At 44.9% G+C, this 13817-nt stretch overlaps 1 protein-coding gene across 1 annotated transcript in view; it reads right to left on the bottom strand.

Annotated features, from left to right (window-relative positions):
- Positions 1-10564, bottom strand: part of VPS54 (VPS54 subunit of GARP complex) — an 83172-nt gene extending 72608 nt beyond the window's left edge. The window contains exons 1-2 of the mRNA XM_054975024.1: positions 10416-10564; positions 7479-7592 (exon numbers count right to left, since the gene is read on the bottom strand). The gene's annotated coding sequence lies outside the window, so the exon portion shown is untranslated. The remainder of the gene's footprint in view (positions 1-7478; positions 7593-10415) is intronic.
- Positions 10565-13817: the final 3253 nt, after the last annotated feature.

Genomic DNA, 13817 nt, shown 5'->3' with positions numbered 1-13817 from the left:
CAAGCTCAAGGCCCAACTTGCTGTAACCTGATTTGTGGAGGAGTCATTTTGTTTTGGGCTAGGGAAGTTTGCCTGTTTCGTTTAATCAGTTTGTATTGTCATTTTGTATCAACCTTTGAATTTTATCTATTCTCAGTTTTCCTTAGTTTTGTAACTGCCTTTGGCAGTTATTACTACTGCAACTAATACTAAAAAAACCCAACCAATATTATTCTTTGATTGGCAAGTTTAAAATTGGAAGGTTCTGCTTTAAACATCTGAAAGATCTTTGATAACTGAACTTTCAGGGCCTGTGAAAAGGTAAGTAGCAAATCAACTGGAAATATTTGCATTAAAGTCCCATCACCACCAACTCAGGGGCAAAAATGGCCCTAGAAAGGGTCCTTAACACCCCCCTCCCCATACTGGAGAGGAAAAGAAGATGAACGGGCTCACCACGGTGGTTGCTCAGTGCAGCTGGGGCCAGTTGCTCACACTTGCAAGCTGTGAGGACCACTCCTTGACTGAGCTGGGGTGACCCCTGCAGGGGAGGGGGCAGCCCCCCTGGACTTCCCCAGTGGCCTTAATGGCCAGTCTGCCCCCTGCAAACTATAATGCTATTCCAGCACTGGTCAAACATATGCTGAACTAAATGTTTATGAACAATATGGGGATGTCAGTGCTTATGAACAAATACATCTATAAAGCACTGTCACACACCTGCATTTCAAACAGGTTGCATTCATTCCTCTTCAGCTTCCTTCATCCTGCTCCCCACCCTTCATGTACAAATAACTGTAAGTTTTGGCTCAGGCACAGGGGATTAAATACTGTGATGCCTTTATTCTTTATTTAGTAAGAAAATAGGTAAATAGGTCAATGTCAGTCCCATAAAGTGTACATCATCAAACTGATTTCTAGTATGACCGATGGGGCAATATTTTGCAGTTTCACTTTCTAAAATGAAACATTAAAAGGCACAGGAGCTGGGCACTAGATTGCAGTAATGAGCCTATCAGTGACCTAAGCAGGTGTCTGGAGACAATCGTGGAGAGGATGAGGGTGAGTAATACGATGCTAGATCCAAATAAGAATGAAGTGCTTTCAGTTGATGACAGTGTCAGTCAAGGAGTCAGGACTGACATGTTTCCACTCTCCTTAAACAAGCAGGCTTGCAACTTGCGGCTGCTGTTATATCATTGTCTACATAAAGATGTTCAAGTTTCATCCGTAGTTTGCAGCACCTTTAAACCAATTAAAATGGATTTGCTAGTTGCAGCCTGTTCCTTGAAAAGTGAAATCTGGCCACAGTTTTGCTCTGGTCATCTCCATGTGACACGACTGCAATGCATTCCTTCGAAGTTTTCAGACCATCTTTAGTTGGTTTAAAACACAACAGATAGTCTGTTAGCAAACATTGGCTTGGATCCCAACTAACCATTCTGCAGTTGCAAGGACTTATGCTTATGGAGCATAATCTTCCTGCCTTTGCCTCCCATGAGAGCCTGAAATGTGGCTTCAAGCTCCCACGGGAGGTTGGGAAATCGTGACCTGAGAGCAGAAGTCCTTGTGCTCATGGAAATGCTAGTAAGGAACCAGCCCACTGATTACAAGGCCTTTTCTGATGCGGTGCTTCGTTTGTGGAAGGCCCTTCCCCAACCCTCTGACTAGCATCTGGGCACTGCTAGTTCTGTTCACATTGTTTTCCCGTTTATCGTCTTAGCTGGATCATTTACTGCTGGATTAGCTGTTGTTCTATTACTGTGGTTTTATAGTATTCTGTAATTTCAGAAACCACCTCAAATGTGTGTTGGGAAAGGGCATATTAAATAATGAAAATTAAAAAGACTGTGATTAGTAACCAAGCAAGGCAGGATATTCTAAATTTCTCCTGTGAAAACGTTACTCTCTATTTAGCTATAAACAATGGCAGGATTCATTTCAATGCCTGATAAGCTTACATGTTAAAAGGGTAAATCAGAAGCTGAGGTTAGCTGGGGGGGGGGGAATCAACATCCTTGAAAGGACTACACCTTTGATAAGGTTGCACCTTATCAAAAGAAACAATATAAGACTACTTTTCTCCCAGGCAAATAACAGATTAAAAACAATACAAATCACAAAAAGCTAAAATATCAAACTATTAAAACTGCCAACACCCAAAATCTTATAAATAGCATCTGTAAAAGATCTCATCCCTAAAAAACGAACACATTTAGAAGCCACCCAGAGACGCCAAAGGCTCTCCCTCAAAAAAAGGTCTGTTACAGCCCTGATGAAACTGCAAAAGAGACAGAGGCCTTCCTTAATTGCCTCTGGAAGGCTGTTCTACAGGGCTGGAGCAGCTATGCAGCAAGCCCTGTGAGCAGGCAGAATTGCGATGTGGTCTCATAGGATAAGCAACAGGTGCTACTGAGCTGAATAAGCTGAGTATAATGACCCTGAGGCGACAACTTCTGAACACATAAGACTGGCACTCAAGGCTAGCAACATCCAGCTTTTCCAGCTGGACTGAGCGAAAAGACTCACACAAATAGGAAAGGCCAGCCTCCAGAGTAAGATGCAAACAGTGTGCCCAATCAATAGCGGACACCGCCACACTATCAGAGTCCTGTAATTTACCACTTAGGGGCTTACATGGAACGAGTAGCAATTAAGACCAGGTAAGCATCCAAGATGCAAACTGCCCAAGCTGCGGCTGCCTCTTTCTTTTTCCTCCCTGTCCCCTTAACCACTTATAGGTAGAAAAGAGAATCACAACACTAATTCAGTTGCAGAGACTGCACACACTTCATTCTTTCTTCTACTATTTAAAAGGAAAATTCTGAGTCGCACAAGCAGCTGATGCAGTAAAGCGGATCCTACCCCTAACCTACTGCACTGGCTCTGAAGCCTTCGTCCAACTGAACTGGCTCTTCCTCCAACGGGAGGCTCCTTAGGCTGGAAGAAGGCCCCAGGGAGGAGAGTTGGATCCACCTGAGTCTTGTCCTGTGCTGAGCCCTAAGCTCGGTGGCATGCAAAGAAGTCAGTTTATAATTTAGCTCTTTTCAGGTCAAAAAAAGAAATAATGCACCCCCCCCATGTCATAATAGTGGCAGGAAGAGGAAGAGATAAGCCTCAGAGGCAAGTACAGCAGGAAGCAGTAAAACTGCCTCCCAAGCAACTTTGTCCAAGACCGCAAAACACCCAGGCAGAAACAAAAAATGGAAAGAGAAAAATGGACCAAAATAAAAGCCTCTGGGGGACAGCAGGGGACTACTATGGAGGAATTAAGGGAAATTACATGAGTTGTCAGCAGCTCTAATTTTTATTTGTTCAGCTTTTTACAAATCTTGTTATTTGAGAGGCACTCAAACATCCACAAACCATGAAAACACTATAAAAGTATTTCTATCACTGAGGATGAAATAAAAATTGAATGGGGAGGGCAGAGTAAGGACTGAAGCTTAATGGAGATGCACATTGCTTGGCATAAGCATACATTATTTATATTGTACACAGGAAAGACAGGCCCAAGGCTAGAAGAAGCCCGTAGGGATGTGCACCAAAAAGAAAAAGAAAAAAAACACAAGGAATTTGAATCCAGGTTTCAGTGATCCCCACCAAAAAATCCAGGATTCCTAAAATCTGGGAAAGATTTTCTGACCCAGTTGAGACAGATCAGAGAATCCCGAATTTATTCAGCCATTATTCCCTATAGGGAAAACTATCATAGGGCGGCATTTTTCAAGTAAACTCCACCAAATTTACAAAGAATCTATTCCTGACTGTCCTCTAAAGACCACCCAAGTTTCAGGGAGACGGGACTCCAGGGTCCAGTTCTATGAGTCCCTGAAGAAGGGCCGATTCCAGATGGCCCTCCCCATCCCGAAACGCCGTGCGTTGTCGCGCGGAAAACACAAAATATCGCGTTTTCTCGCATGAGTTTTGCGTGACATCGTGCAAAACTCGCATGAGAAAACGCGGTATTTCGCGTTTTACGCGCGATGACGCACGACATTTCGGGACGGGGAGGGCCATCTGGAATCGGCCAAGGTGCCCCCAGCCACTCTCCACTGTTTCCTATGAGGGGGGGGACATTTCCAAGCAGGCTCTCTGGCAGGAACACACAGGGGCAAGACTGACAGTGGCCAAAGGCACAGTCCCAAATTCAACCTCAACCCAGAGAAAGTCCAACAGAACCAAACTGAAGTCCGGTCAAACTCAAGTGCCCCCTGGACAAGCTGCCCAGCCACTTGCTATGTTTCCTATGGGAAAAAACATTTCCAAGCAGGCTCTCAGGCAGAAACACGTAGGGGCACGGATCCCAGTGTCCAAAGGGAAACATCCAAATGCAAGAGGAAGCACAACAGAACCAAACTAAAGCAAGGGAATGGATGGAAGGCCCTCAGAACCAAAGGGAACCAAGGCGGGCAGCATCAAACCAAAGAATCATGTCCAAACAGAGAGTTCCACCCAAACCAAATTGAAGCAAGGGAGTCTGTTGCAACTTAGCCCAATTGAACCAGTGTCACTCCCAGAAGCCAGGAAGTCAAGAAGTCCTGTATGGACTGGTCACTCACTCTCCCTCCCTCCTGCCTCCACCTCCCCTCTGAAAAAAAGTAGGAGAAGCCCAGGAAGGAGCCAGCCAGAGGCTGAAGCCACATTGCCTAGATTTACCTGGATTTATCCAGGGGTCTGGATCTGGGTTCCAAGACTGAACCCTGGATTCTCTGGTTTGATTTGGGAAAGCCGGATTTAGCTGGATCGGCAAAAATCAGTTTTCGTGAATACCAGATCCAGATTGTACACCCCAGAGGCCAAGCCAGACCCTACACACAGAGCAAAGTGAATTTGGATTGTTGGGGATCAAGCAGATAGCCAACTTTCGGACATTTATTGGGAAACAGCTGACTTTGGCCAAGAAAAGACAGAAAACTAGGCTTTCAATGACATCCTAAGCAGAGTTATATTTATCTAACCACATTATTTGAGATGGAAAACCCCAGTAAGGGTAATGTGGCTACGGTGACTAATCTTCTCAAGACCTCATCTAGACAAGATTTTAATGTCAACCAGAGGTATGCCTGGCAGATTTGATAAGCCAAAGGGCTTTAATGAAAGGAAACCTGTAAATAATACTTAATACACATAGTTTAGGTTATGCCCTTTCATGCAAATGAACCAGGGATTCCAAAAAAGCTAATTTAGATATCTCAGTACTGTAAGATTATAGATGATCTCAAGCCGAGTGGTTCTTGGAGAACATTTGTCGTTGTAGCTAATAAAAATGAGTGTCTCCCACGGTTCTATCAGTCCTATTTCCTTCGGTAATCTGTCTTTTGTTTGGCCAGTGAGTGGGAAAATCTATTTTCAGACATGCCCCCCCCAATTCCTTAAAGGCAGTTTTTTATACTAGCCAGCAATATCTTGAATGTAATCTGTTTTATTATAATGCTGCTGTGATTTCTATGGCCGTTCATTATCTTTTGTAATTCGTTAATTTTTGATGGATATATTATATTCTTGTATGTTTATTTAGTTATTATTTAAACCTTACAAAATCCCAGCAATGTAAGTGTCTCATGCTTCTGATTACACTGTGTGCTGAGTGATTAGGAACCTGGTGACTTCTAGAAACTAGAGGTACCATTGGTAGATATGCTGAACCTTCAAACACAGGTAGCTTGCTCAGCCCAGGGGATCGCACCTCTTCTCAACCTAAATAATATGCAGCTGACAAAACAGAGAAGAAACTGAGCTACGTAGGAACTTGATCTAGTAATTTCCTCAGTGTTACACTGGAGTATTTTTTCCAAGATAGACATGAAATAACTTGCTGGGTAAATAATTTATGTCATACCCCACGTACGTTACTTCAAGCAATTGCTTGTTGACAAAATAAATCTGAATAAATATAAATTCAGAATGTTTAAGGGGATGTGTTGTACTGAATTTTAGTAAATAATGTCCTACAGCCATGAATGCTTGGCGGGGGGCGAAAATTTTCAGGGGGGAACTTTTTCTCCCAATAGAAGAACTGAAAATTATGGGGAGCCTTGAAAAAAGAAACTTCTCTGAAATATTTACTCCTTAGTAATGAATGAAAGTTTTTTCTTTCTACTTTTAGTTACCCTGGATCCAAAAGTACCACAGAAGAGCATCTTCTCATCCCCCACTGCATCTTGCTGCATTCACTGAAACTCTGCCCAAGAGGTTCAGGGGTACTTCCCCCCTGCCCCTGGAACAGCATTAGACATGGTATGACCATACGAGGGGGGAAATTACTCCAGCCTCCACCATTCCCACCCTGAACCAGGCTTGCTACACAAAGACAGGCAATGGCCAGGGTTGGCAGAGCACCCTGAAAACCCTATGGGGTTGCCATTAGTTGCCTATGACTCGATATCACTTTCCATCACCACCTGTCATTTCATCATTGGAAAACAAGCACTGATTCCATCCCAATGTATTTCCTATCCTTAAAGTAGCAGAGCAAGTTTTAGGTTTGATTAGAAAAGCACTGCATGTATTTTAATTTTTTTCCAAAAACGTCAGCTTTCCCCACCACTTCCAAAAATCTCACCTCTTTAGGAGGCAGCAGGTAAACAAGTGGTAGGACTGGAAGCTTGCCACTTCAAGTGTTGAAAATCCTTGAGCTCTGCCCAGACTGGCAATGCCTTATCTGCCAGAAGCCTCTTCCTAACAAGCTTAACTCGAGAAAGTCACTCTTTTTTCCCCTGTCAAGCTTGCATTTAGAAACCAAGCAACGTAAATTCAGCAGTTGACTTTTGCCATGTGGATGCCAGTCACTTTAAAACTCAATTCACTCATTAGATTTTAGTTGGGAGTCCACAATTCTAACTCCCCCAACGTACCAAAAGAGAAACTGCAAGCAGAAAACGAGGGTATCATGGAGAAGAGCTGAGCTAGAATTGTTCTTAATGTGCTAGCTTTCTTCTTGCGCTATGGCTGTACATAAGGAAACATGAAAAAGCATGATCCCTCACCTCTTCTGTCAGAAATGGCTCAATACCTCAGCAGATCACATGAACCAAGTGCATTACGATGTGAAACAAAGCCACATTAATGAATTAAATCAACATGAATCAATTATGGTTTGGAGAACAAACCATATAATCACAACCTAAAGTTTTCTGCAAGAGCAGAAATTATTAATTTCTGAGCTAAGTACAAAGAGAAGGAGAATCTGGAGGAAGCATAGAACCCCTAAGATCATTTAAACTTTGTGCCTTAACAACAAACCGCAGTTTTCATTACAATAGTTCCACAGTTTACAGAATTTAATCTCGAATCCTTCATATGTTACAGCTGTACTATTCACGAGCTACTCATCTATGTATACATAAGAAAGTTAAGATTGCATGGTTATTTAAAGGCTTACATTTTGCTTTGTCCGTTTCTCCCTAATATCAGAATCTAACAAGTCTTGACTAGTAGCAATAAGATGAACTCCACAATTTAAAGTATAGCAATAAGCAACCACTGATTTTGCATACCTCAATTACAGAACTCCAAGAATGTCTCAGTAAAGCAGGCCTCATATCTCTTCAAGTTCCATTCGGTTACAAAAAAATTCTTGAGATTGCAATACGCACAATTGTTGTTGTGTTCTGAACAAAATACAGATACATTAAACACATAAAACAGGAAAACTCAAAGATGCAATAAACTCATTTATCTTTGATTTCAAAAGCTGCTTTAAAAACCAGGTTCGCTGACATGTCATTGAATACACATGCCTTCTTTACCAAAGAGTAATAATAAAAATGTGAGCATGGGAGAACTCGGAGCTTTTTCTTACTTCAGAGGAGACAGGATGCTCACTCCAAGGTCTGTTTAAGCATGAAAATGTATTATATACCTGTGTTATCTCACATTAAGAGCTACCAGAGATCTCACATAGAGTTTTGTTGTGAACCTATCACATTCTTATTTATCTTTGCAAATATATGCTGCTCTCTGACAGTTAAAAAATAGTCCCTCAACTCATATAAGCATAACCGCAGCAATCTAAAGTAACTCACTGCCAGGTGTATTTTAATATGCATGAATGTATTAATATGTAGAAGCAGACACACAAAAAGGCAAAGTGTAAATCCTTCAATACAAGTTACATATTAAAAAATATTCCTTAAATGTTCTCTTTTCTCCCCATTTGGTTATTTTAAGAGATGCAGAAACACTTCGCTTCTGAATAACCATGCTTGTGTCATTAACATCTGTAGGAACTTCTTTAGGATTATTTCTCATCTTGTATCTGAAATGCGGGCACACTCCCAGGAAGGTACCCATGTATCTTAAAGGTATCGCGTATCTTAAAATCAATGCAATTATAATATCTGACTTTAACATGCAAGTAATTTAGAAGATGCAGACAGGTCAAAAGTGTCAAAGCGATTCTAGCAGGTGCCAGTTTCCCTATCAAGACTGTCATATCTCTTACAGTTTCAACATTACATTTTTCATTTCTGATGAAAATGAAAATAGAAAACTGCTACCCCAGATGGACCCAGATGTCACAAAGGGGGGGGGAGTCCTTTAGGAACAATTTTTAAATTACTCTGGCAGCTAGATAAAATTCTCAGTTCAATACCATTATAAGACACATTGGCTGGGTATCCAAGCCAGCTGGCTAAATGCCAGTGGACAAGAAGAGGAAAAACATATTAACACCGCAGAAAGAATCTCACTTTTAAAAAGTCAAAATACTCTACAACAGCTGCTATCACATAAGAACATTAAATGCAGGGCAGCCAGCAAAGGAAGTTTTAAGAACTGTTCCTTTTACTATCCTAGAAAATACAAGTGGATAAATTATGGTCACTCCCAGCCCACCCCTACACACAGGAACCCGTGTGGAGCTCCTAGCATCAAAATGGAAAAATTGGGGAATTGTAACTTTCATTGTCCATATGCTTATATCCCAAACAGAAATTATACACATTGGGGGAGCAAAGAAAGAGGCAGCCTACATTCTACCAGGAGGCAGAAGGGCTGAAATTACAGGAACCACGTCCTGTAATGAGAACACAAGGTTACACTACATGAGAACTGTGGCAACAATATACTCAAGTCTTTCATATTTGCCAAAGAACTAACAGGAAACGCACACATGCACTGCAACTTCTAATGGCCAAGCACACCAAGTTTTTGATATGTCTTGTCAATAGGTGAACAGAAGTAAGGTGAAACATATGGGAATGGTGAAACACACACAGCAGCCTGTAGACTTTTCCCCCTGAGACCCTGTGGGAGGACTAGCCTCTGCCAGTTAGACATACTACCTTTCTACTCAAAGAGAAAGGGAAATAAAAGAAAAAATAAAAGAGAGAGAAAAATGCTATGCAATTGCTCCTGTATGTGAACTGGAAAAAATAAAAACGGTAGAGCTACTTCCACCCACAGGAGGGCATCAGGTAGAACTACCGATATGCGGATCCTACTTGCCCTTGTTGGGAATGACAGAGACTTTCTTCCCTTGAAAGAAAAGACTGGAGAGAAGGGGTGTGTGTGTGAATGAATGTGTATTTTCATATGCAGATCTTTGAGCTAAAAGTTTGGGAGATCAAGCTAAGACAGGGAGTCTGCTTGTATTTATAGTAGGCGCTGGAAAGAAGCCCGGTCCCTGTACCAGAGCTGGTGTGGTGGTCCAGGACTAGGACTTAGGGTGTGGGTTCAACTCCCTCCTCAGCCATTAAGGTGGGTTCACATCCCTCCCACGGCCTAACCTACCTCACAGGACTACAACAAAATGGGGGAACCACACAGGAGCTCTAGGGTTGGATGAAAATCAGTGTGATAAGATAGTGGGTAAGGGAGAGATGGAAGATGGGTTCAAATAAATCCAAGTGCCCTGAGGGCACCCTGGACAGGGCCCTTCTATCTTTGATTTAACCTACCTCGCAGGGCTGTTGTGAGAACAAAATGGGGATCCACACAAGAGCTCTTGGGCTGGGTGAAAAAAGGGAAAACAGGGTAGTAAGATATGAAGAATGGGGGAGAGGAAGGTGGGCAAGGGAGAGATGGAAGATGGGTTCAAATAATCCCTGAGGGCGCCCTGGAGAACGCCTTCGATCTGGCCTTAGCCTACCTCGCAGGGCGGTTGTGAAAAGAGAGGGGAACCACGGGCGAGGTTAAGCCCACCCAAGGTAAACAGAGAGATATTGGGAGGGGGTCTTAAAAAACCAGGAGGGAGGGGAGAGGGGAAAGGGGGCGGCGTTTTCCGAAAGGGGAAACCGAGGCACGTCCCTCAGGGCGGCGGGAAGGGCCGCGTGAGGGGGAATCCCTTCATGGGCTCCGAGCCGCTCTTCCTCCCCGGGCTCTGCCCGGCAGGCTGAGGCGGGAAAGGCGCTCGGCGCCCGGGAGAAAAAGAGCCGAGCCGAGCCGCGGCGTCCCTTCCTTCCTTCCCTCCCGGCCGCCCCTTCCCCGGGTACCTGCAGCGCCGCCGGGGCAGAGGCCGACGGACTCCCAGCCGGGCGGCGACGCGGCCTAGCGCCTCCCGAGCCACTCGCAGCCACCATGGACGAGGCCGCCCGCCCGCTCCGGCCCAGCGAAGCTGGCGACACCACGGCGGCCAGCCAGACCCGGGCGCCACTAGCGCCGCCTCTCCCGCTGGCAGCCGGAGGAGGAGGAGCCCAGGCCGAGCGAGGGAGGGAGGCAGCGAGGGAAGGGAGGCCGGGCCTCGCCTCAGAGCGGCGGCGCCGGGGTCGCCTCAGGAGAGGGCCGCTGCTGGCCCAGCACGCCGGCCTGGGCGAGGAAGCCGCTCCCGCCTCCTCCTGAGGCCTGCTCAGGCCCAGCGTGGGGGGGGGGGGGGTTCTGGCTGCCTGAAGACCTGGCTGCAGGCTTACTCCAGAGGAACCCTGTGGAGGCTGGCAGCGCAATTCTAGGTAGAGGACAAGAGCAAGAGACCAGTGGCACCTATGAGGGACACAATTTATTGTAGGGTATGAGCTGAGCACCTGTGAGACGAACACAGCTCATGAAAGCTCATACCCAACAATAGTGTCCTTCTCATAGGTGCTACTGGTCTCTTGCTCTGAAGAGAGCTGCGTCTCACGAAAGCTCCACACAATAGTGTCCGTCTCATAGGTGCTACTGGACTCTTGCTCTTTTCTACTCCTGGAGTAAATGGCTGCTTTGGAAGGAGGATCCTATGGCATTATGCTCCACTGAGGTTTCTCTCCTCCCTAAACCTCACCCTCCCCAGTGTCTACCCCGAAATCTCCAGGAATTTCCCATCCCAGAGTTGGCAACCTTGGGTTAGTCTGCCATTGCAAGCTAAAACCCAAGTCCAGTCACCTCAAAGGCTACCCATGTTTATTGCCATATGAGCTTTGGTGAGTCACATTCAGTGACCTGGAGATCAAATTCCCAGTTTGCTCTCCACGTTTCGAAAGAAGTGACTCACAAAAGTCTCTGTGGAAATAAATAGTGTTAGTCCTTCTTGTGCTGCTGGACTATGGTTTTATTTCCCGAAGACTGCGGCCTTACCTTACAAGTGAGTAACAGGCTATAGCTGCAAAATAAAACAGACTCCTTAAAAACTTAACATTTATTCTAGCCATAAACTAGACTCCACTCTTATGGTGTAATCCTAAACCAAGTTAATAATAACGCAGCACTGTCGAATTACAACCGATTTATGGTGACCTCTCAAGGCAAGAGATGAGCAGGGCTTGTTTGTCATCGCCTGCCTCTGTGCAGCAACTCTGGTCTTCCTTGATTGCCTCCCATCCTAGTAATAATCGGGCTAAACCTGCTTAGCTTCAAAGCTTTGAGCTTGGGCTAGTCTGGGGTATTCAGATGCTGAAACAGAGTTACACCTTTCTCACCTGTTTAGAATTGCATTGCTGATATGTCATCCCGTGTCCACTTTTTAGGGAGTAAGCCCTGCTGGGATCAGCAGGGTGGTTTTCTGAGAAGATGGGCAAAGTTTTTAGTACACTAGCACCTTAAAAACCAAGACCAATCAGCTTTCAAGAGTCAGGCTCCCTTCGTCAGATGAAGTCAATATCTGACCAAGGGAGCTTCACTCTTCAAAAGCTTATACCATGGAAACTCTGGACTCGAACCTTGCTCATCTACTACCCACCTGAAAGTTTCCTTTCCTAACTCTTGATGTCCCGATTCCTCTATATTTCTGCCCCAGATCTTTCAAAAATGACAACAGGTGTTTCTCTCTATTGTTTCCCCCTTTCCAAAAGTGTTTATTATGTATCTCTTTTGCCCATTCATAATAAAGGCAACAACATGAATGCACTTAACAGCAGTAGATCAGATTTCAGGGAATTTTGAAATGAAATGATAACAGGACATAGGTGTTTTATAGGAGGGGCAGTGAAAACAAACTAGATTGCACTGTTTTGTTCCAGATGAAACAATGTCTGCATAGTTTGGAAAGTTTTGCAATGGCTACTTCAAGATAGTATTGGTCTTTTGCCAGAACCACGAATCCATAGCAGCACCAGGCTTACTTTTCATAGAGCATCCAAGACGATCAGAAGCAGAATGAGTGGCTTCTTGGTTTGCACATGCATACCTTTTTCATTAAGTGGGTGGATAACCGAGTTCTTTTCTCAGATACACCCCCATAAATATTGGCACTAGCAGCATGGATGAAGGAAACTAACATACAAGGGTTGGTGAAGTGCATCAGAAGGCGGCAAATCCACATTAGATGATCTTGAGTGTAAACAAGAGCTCCCAGACTTAGCTGGGGGCCCAGATTGCGGGCGATGTGGGGGAGGCAAGTGGGGAGGCGGCATGGCGGCCACCATGTTGTGGAGGGGCGGGGAATGACCAGGGGCCAGGGGAGCACACCCAGGCACATCCGGAGCAGGCCCCTGGTCTGGGAAGCTGGCCCCCACCCCTTGGCACTTGGCCTGTGGCGGCATCCTGCCCAGCCCTCCCTTTCGTCACAACTTTGGAGTAAGCAAGCTGTGGATTGGGGCATTGGGCACCAATCTGTTTGGGGGAAACAGGGCCCTCAGGCTTAGTTTCCCTATTATGGGGATCCCCATAGGGGGTCTGGGGAGTGAGGAATGGCTGGTGCATGCCCAGTCGGGGGCTATGAGTCCGCCTCACTCCCAGGTGGCAGGGGATTATTCACACGGGTGTATAACCACCTGGCATCCCACTGACTGTCATCCCATGGTTTCCTCCCTCAGCAGGGGTCTGAGGAGGTGTGTGGGTCATCAGTTTGGCAGGCGGGTCAGCCAATGCTCAGATCTGTGCCCTATTGCACACCTTTGCTCCTTGAGCAATAAAATCTCAATAAAGTTGTCACCTCTTTACCTCTTGAGTATAAACACCTGATTTCATTGCATAGTAGTAAATGAAGTAAAAAAAGATTATGCATTTCACTGAGTTCCACAAAAAAGTAAATAAAAGCTGCACATTTATTTTTAAGTAATTCAAATCAACAGCATTTTGGCCACCCAAAACATTATTAGACCGTTTCCACGGAAAATACAAAATGGTAATAATATCTAGCAGAATCAACCTTCACATTTGCTGGACAAGTGTAATAAGATGCACATTACCAAAGCTTCCACATTTTTTGTGGGCTTGGAAGCACATACTGTCTAATCTCTGAAAATGTGATTTGTTTAGGGTCCTAAACTACTAAGTGATGAGGGTAGGGTTGCCAGCCTCCAGGTGATAGCTGGAGATCTCCCGGAATTACAACTGATCTCCAGGCAAGAGAGATCAGTTCCCCTGGATAACTACTTTGAAGGTGAACTCTCTGGCATTATACCCCACTGAGGCCCCTCTCCTCCCCAAACCCCACCCTTTCCAGGCGCCACCACCCAAATTTCCAGGAGTTTCCCAACCTG

This window comes from Eublepharis macularius, chromosome 1 (genome assembly GCF_028583425.1).
Source record: "Eublepharis macularius isolate TG4126 chromosome 1, MPM_Emac_v1.0, whole genome shotgun sequence".
Taxonomy (NCBI): Eukaryota; Metazoa; Chordata; class Lepidosauria; order Squamata; family Eublepharidae; genus Eublepharis; species Eublepharis macularius.
The sequence above is the reverse complement of the archived record's forward strand: the minus strand, read 5'-3'. Positions and strand labels throughout refer to the sequence as shown.